The sequence below is a fragment of the Artemia sp. Qi Xiang Cuo genome, chromosome 7 (genome assembly GCF_049724085.1).
Source record: "Artemia sp. Qi Xiang Cuo chromosome 7, ASM4972408v1, whole genome shotgun sequence".
Lineage (NCBI taxonomy): Eukaryota > Metazoa > Arthropoda > Branchiopoda > Anostraca > Artemiidae > Artemia > Artemia sp. Qi Xiang Cuo.
Window position 1 is genome coordinate 48,298,257 of NC_142800.1, and position 6,039 is coordinate 48,304,295.

Below are 6,039 nucleotides of genomic sequence, written 5' to 3' on the forward strand. Positions count from 1 at the left end.
GCTAGGAGGCGTTGAATTAAATTTTGCATTATATGGTAATTAGTAAGCTACATTAACCTTGTTGGTTTTAAAGTTTTATGTACCAAAGGAGTTGCAACATTTAGGTGATTATTTTTGCTTACTGTTCGTCACGGTTTAACACTATCCTACGAAATTTGTTGAATACAAGCAATGATTTGGGACAATCCAAATAAAACAGGATTGTCCCAAAAAAGGGGAAACGTAACAAGGGAAAGATAGGACACGGTACAGTACCTATATATCGTGGTGCCTTTTTTAAGAAATGCTATTAAAAAGTCCTACTGAGTTACATTACGTGCCAAAAAACATTATTCATTCAATAAAGATTTCTTTCATTTATAAAATAACAATTTCTGACAGTTTTTATTTCACATATTCCTTTTCATTCGTTAAGAATAGAATATTTTAGATCTTTTCCGTTTCTCTCTATAAGAATTCAAATTTTGGCTTTCTATTAATATGTTTGACAAATTTTGCAAAAATTTTTGGTACTCTTGCATTATTCAGGCCACTCGGGTTAACTACTATAGAGTGGGCAATGATAAACCCCGTTTTCGACATGTTACCCGATATAGACTAGGCGTGGTTTTCGTTGTGGTTCTTTGGGATCTAGGGGGGGGAAGGTACCTAGGTTAGGTTAGGTGACGTATTTAATATATGCTATGCTTTACCCACCACCATCCCCCTAGAGTGAAAATATATAGCCCAAATTTGTTTCTAAACTTTTAAATATTCATCCTATTTTATTTTATTTCATTAGCATTAACCAAACTTGACTTTTCAGAAAGGCCCGCATAATTCAAGAGTACCCAATTTTTTAACAAAAGTTGCACTATATTGCTTTCGATTGATGAGTAGGGGAGAAATATTCAAATATAAATAAGTTGAATATCTGCATAATCTTTTGGTTTCTAAAGGGTTGAAGAGATTCCAGCCCCTATCATGTTACAACCTTGAGTATAGACAAATAGTGAGCAACTATTACCCTCCACGTACCCCGAAAGTTTCAAATTAACTTCCTTAATTTTTCCGTAAATATCACATATACACACTTTTGACAACCTTTGATGCATATAGTGTATTTTTATTCAGTTCAATATCCAACATCAAAGCTAAAACGGCTGAAATATCTTGCTAGACAATGATTCAAGTTGTGTTGTGATGTTATTAGATATGCTCAAAAACAAACAAAAGAATAGGATCCAAAACGAGCGGAGCACTGTCGATAATGAAAATCTCTCTTCTATTCCAAAGACACCCCTGGGGACCAACAATTGTTTCAAGTAACGAAATTTATAGGGTATAGGTAATATCTAGTCCCCCCCCCCCACTCAGGTTTTTGTGCAAATAACAAGTCACACAAGGAATTGAAACAAAATTTCTCTGAGTTTTTTTTAACAAGCTAAACACCCAGCCTCCCACTATCAAGTCGGGAACAGGCCTTATTTAGTTTACTTGCATTACGTCTAAAAAATGTAGTTACATTCTTCTGTTTGTAAGATTTATTGAACAAAATACAAAAAAAAACATGCCCGATTTACACAATAATCCACAAAAATACTTTCTTGAATCTGGAAGGGGGAATGATAAAAAAATCTTTCAGAAAAATACCCCCCCCCCCCCCCCATTGAAGCTGCTGGTATTCACTCATGCTACTTGGTAATAAAACAACTTATACCGTATTATGACATTATGGAAGGTGCCCACAACAGAGAAAAAAAAGCTTAATTATAAGTTAACAGAACACCTCGGACTGACAAAATACAGTAAGACTTCATGGACTTTATCATTAACTACTATATTTTTATTTTATCACATACCTTCTGTTTGTCATTAACTTGATTCGTTCAGTACACACTTATCTTTACAAACATTGCATAATGAACCCTATATTGAAAAAGAGAGAGCTTATAAGCATGATTCCACCTTTATAGTAGAATTTGAGTATCCACCCTCCCTAATGAGCAAATATATAGTCCAAATTTGTTTCTAAACTATTATTTATTCATCCAATTTTGTTTCATTTCATTTATCCTATTTCATTTCAGAAAAACCTCCTAAACTGGAATGGAAATACTGTTACTAGACAAAGGAGGAATGAGGGTCCTAGGAAAACTCAAGGGTGCGTAGAACTTTGTTTGTCATAGCACCGAGCCAGGAGTGACTTGGAGCATTCCTTACCCGCTTAAAATTAGCTTCCCCGGATGCAATCTGCAAAAGATAACAACAAATACTTAGCCGGTAACTTGTCAACTGAAAAGCTGCATGCAACTAGGCGAATAACAACACTAATCATGTCTTCTTCACTATAAGCATAGCTTATTTAGAAACCCCTGGAAGGTGTGCCACATTTAACAATTACTGTCCTTTTTTGCTATCTGCCCATAATTTCACAATTTGTTTTTATGTTTTGAAAAGATTGAATTTTTGTTCAAATATGACTTCAATGATCCTCCATTCTCTAGGGTTTATTGTCTAACAAATAATTTATAACGTTTGCTCAAATAGTAGTCCCATTGACTGCTCATGTCATTTACGTTTCGTCAATTGCCCAGTTATCCGGCTTGTCAGATCAGTGATCTTTGAACATTAGAATATGCAGCAAGACTATAGGCTAGTCTGCCTTGCGGCATTCAAAATTTGTTAAGACTCATCAAGTGCACCTCCCCACGGTAATCTTTAGTAAAAGGCGAAAGATTAACTCGATATGAGGAGAGGCCAGAGCCAGTGTTTCCACTTATCTTTTCAAACAGTCTGTAGAATTTTGACAATTTTCGGGAGATGGCTCTCAGGATTCGGGAGAAAATCGGGAGATGGATCTCAGGATTTGGTAGAATTTTCAGTTTTTTGTATTTTGTATAGTTACACAAGAAATAGAATATAAAATATAATGAACTATTAATAATCCCATTTTGGGCTCTAGAAAAAGATTAATTTTCAAAAAAGTTTGATCCCCCCCAATTAATGATCATTTTTACTGTTTCCTTTAATTGATCATAGCTAAGAAAAATTCTTACGAGAAGATTTCCAAATTTAGTTTTAGCTTTGGTTGTCTTCAATCTAAACTGGGAATTGCATTTTAATTACAAGTGACACATGCGTGCTTCAAAACCCACTAAATATAAACTATTGTCAGAATAGTAGTAAACTCCTTACCGTCATTGCTGTTTTTTGCAAGCTTTAAGAAATGCTTAATGCTGGGCTGGCGTCGCTTCATTTTCTTTCTTTCCTCTCACGCGACCTTTCTGTTTCAATGATTTGCTTACACTGGAATCAAAGTATAAACACATACAATGTATCCCAGAGCTATGAAAATAGCTAGAGATGACTTGAGTATATAAAAATAAATCCTAGTAAATCCTTATCTGTTTTTTTTTTAACAAGGTTCGAAAGCAATTAGGAATTCAATGTTCAATCCAGTAAATATGGGCAAAAAATTACATGATGAGAAAACATATTCAATGAGCAGGAATTCATGGGCAACTTTAATGACATGGTACAAAAACTACATCCGCAGAAAATAAAATAAATATTCAGTAATCAGGCTCAAAAATAGTTCTAATGTAACTGAGTGATTGAGCAAGGACTATCGTCAAAGTCCCCCCCTATTTAAAGAGTCACTCAAGTTGGGCAGTAGGGTATGAATTTTTTAAGCTTGAGTGTGCACCCGCACGGTCATATTTGGCATGTGGGGGGGAACAAGGGTAGTTCTATTTTCCAATAATAGACTTTGTGAATTAATATGAATATAATGGGTTTTGTTAGATCACTATTTAACTTTAAAAATCAGTATTTAATAATTAAAGAGTATTTTCGAAAACAAAATGCAATAGGAATCTATAGAGTATACGCCCAACTCTCTCATATGCCTGGGCACAATTCTTCCGTAATATTTCAAACATGTAAGTTTATCAAGGAATTCATTTTTTTCAAATGGGTCCAATGATCAATTCTACTTTCCCCATTATTTTCTTAATAACATCGAATTTTGTACTTTACCTTACAACTGATAGATTAATCACATAAAAAAGAATCCCAAAGGACAAAACTTTACAGAGTGTGGACAGGGGTCCGCGCGAATGTAGTCCCCCACTACCAAAAATTACGCTGTTGAGTTACTTCCATTTGGGGTAATCACAGGAGTCAGCCAATCCAAAGCAAGATTTCCACTCTCCAAAATTTAAATTCGGGGACAAGTATTAAAAATTCGGGGAGTTTTAGGGGACAAGTCTTCGAGATTCGGGGATTTTTCGGGGAAAAAAACAAAATGGAATTTCGTTGCAAAAATTTGGAAGCCAAAATTGTTTTAGCTTCGCTTTCAGGCTCAAGTAGGGCTTGGATCTGCGTAGTAAATCAAGCCTTTTACAAAATAGGTTTTAGAGCCAGAGCCCGGGATTGGAACCCATAGCTGAAAACGCTTATTGCTGATATTGCGGCAAAAACTTCAAAATTGTTTTCAAAAAAAAAGGAAAAATAGTGAACACATGTGAACTGTAAATATCAGTAGCAATTTTTTATTAAGTCATTAATCTCAGTAATTCATTAATAATATTTGAAAACAAAAACAAATATTGTTTGGGGTTTCTAGATAAGTAAATTAAATAGAAAAATTCAACCTATAAGTACGGGGTATTATTAAAACTTAAAACAAACGAGAACTAAACTAAACAAGTAAATTTAAACTTAAATTAAAAAGGGGATTTTGACGACAATTGACAAATTATCGGTTTTTCATGCTGCTTCTAAGGTCTTAGGTGTTTACCCCCCCCCCCCAAAAAAAAACCTCCCCCGAAAAAAAAAGAAAATGCCCCCCCCTCCTCACAAAAATATCCTCCGCAGAAAATGCTTCTCTACTGAAAATACTGCCCACGGAAAATACCCCCGAGGAAAATATCTCCCGCGAAAAATACCCTCAGAAATACCCCCTCCCCGTGCGGAAAATACCCCCTCAGAACATATATTTTTTTCATTGTTTGTTTCTACTAAGTTTTCCTTTCTAATGGTTACCTTATAATTACTATATAGTCACCGATTAACCAACAGCCCTTCCGCCAACCCTGTGACCATCCATCTTCCAAATATAATACTGAATGCAGTCTCATTTTTATATCAGCCCATCTAATACCTGGACATGATAGCTGTAGGCTACAAATCATATAAAATTTACTTATTCTTTTACTTCGCACTAACATTATTTGGCATTATTAACCAACTGTTCGTTTTAAATAAGTTCGAAAATATATTAAACTTGCCAAGAAAACAATATGAGCCTAATAACCAAATTTTTACTTTAAGCTGTATTGTAAATTTTCTTATGGATAATATTTTTGGGGTTACTTCTGTTTGAATCCTCTATTCCCCGACCTTTTACATAGTCTATAGCTAAATTTTGCCTCATTAGGAGGGGGAGGGAGTGGTGCATTTGTTTATGGTAATAAGATTGTATTTAAGGATAGCTCTCAGGAAGAAATAAATTATACCACATTTTCTTTATTTTTTTTTTTGTTTCTATCTCATAATTAGCCTTCATACAGGGTTATTCATTATTAAAGCATTAGAAGTTGTAAAGGTAGGCATTAGATATTTAAACAGATTTACTTGTCTTTTCCAATTTGAGCAGAATATATTTCCCGTAAAATTTCCTTTGCTTAACTAACAGGTTTGCAAGACCGTAAGAAGATCCCAAAACTGCAGTTCAAACCGTAGTTGAGTGATTCTCGGGGAAATTTCGGGGATTCGGGGAACCAAATTTTTTTTCGGGGAGACTCATAGATTTTCTGGGAAATCCCCGAAAATTCCGGGATAGTGGAAGCCCTGGGTTCAGGGTGCAAGAATGGGTTTGAAAATTAGTGTAAAGAAGACTATATCACTAAGACTGGGAATAAGTGAAGGTGAAGAGGTTATATTGGGTAGAAAGAAGATCGATCAAGTAGACAGCTTCACTTACCTAGGCAAGATTATTAGTAAAGACAGTGGATGCAGTGAAGATGTTAAAAGTAGAATAGCCAAGGCCCAGGG

The 6,039-nt window shown here is 34.9% G+C and overlaps 1 non-coding gene across 1 annotated transcript; it reads right to left on the bottom strand.

Moving 5' to 3' along the window:
- Positions 1-2,641: 2,641 nt before the first annotated feature.
- LOC148950359 (U5 spliceosomal RNA) lies at positions 2,642-2,748 on the bottom strand. The gene has a single exon (XR_016142063.1). It is a non-coding gene; the product is annotated as a U5 spliceosomal RNA (small nuclear RNA).
- Positions 2,749-6,039: the final 3,291 nt, after the last annotated feature.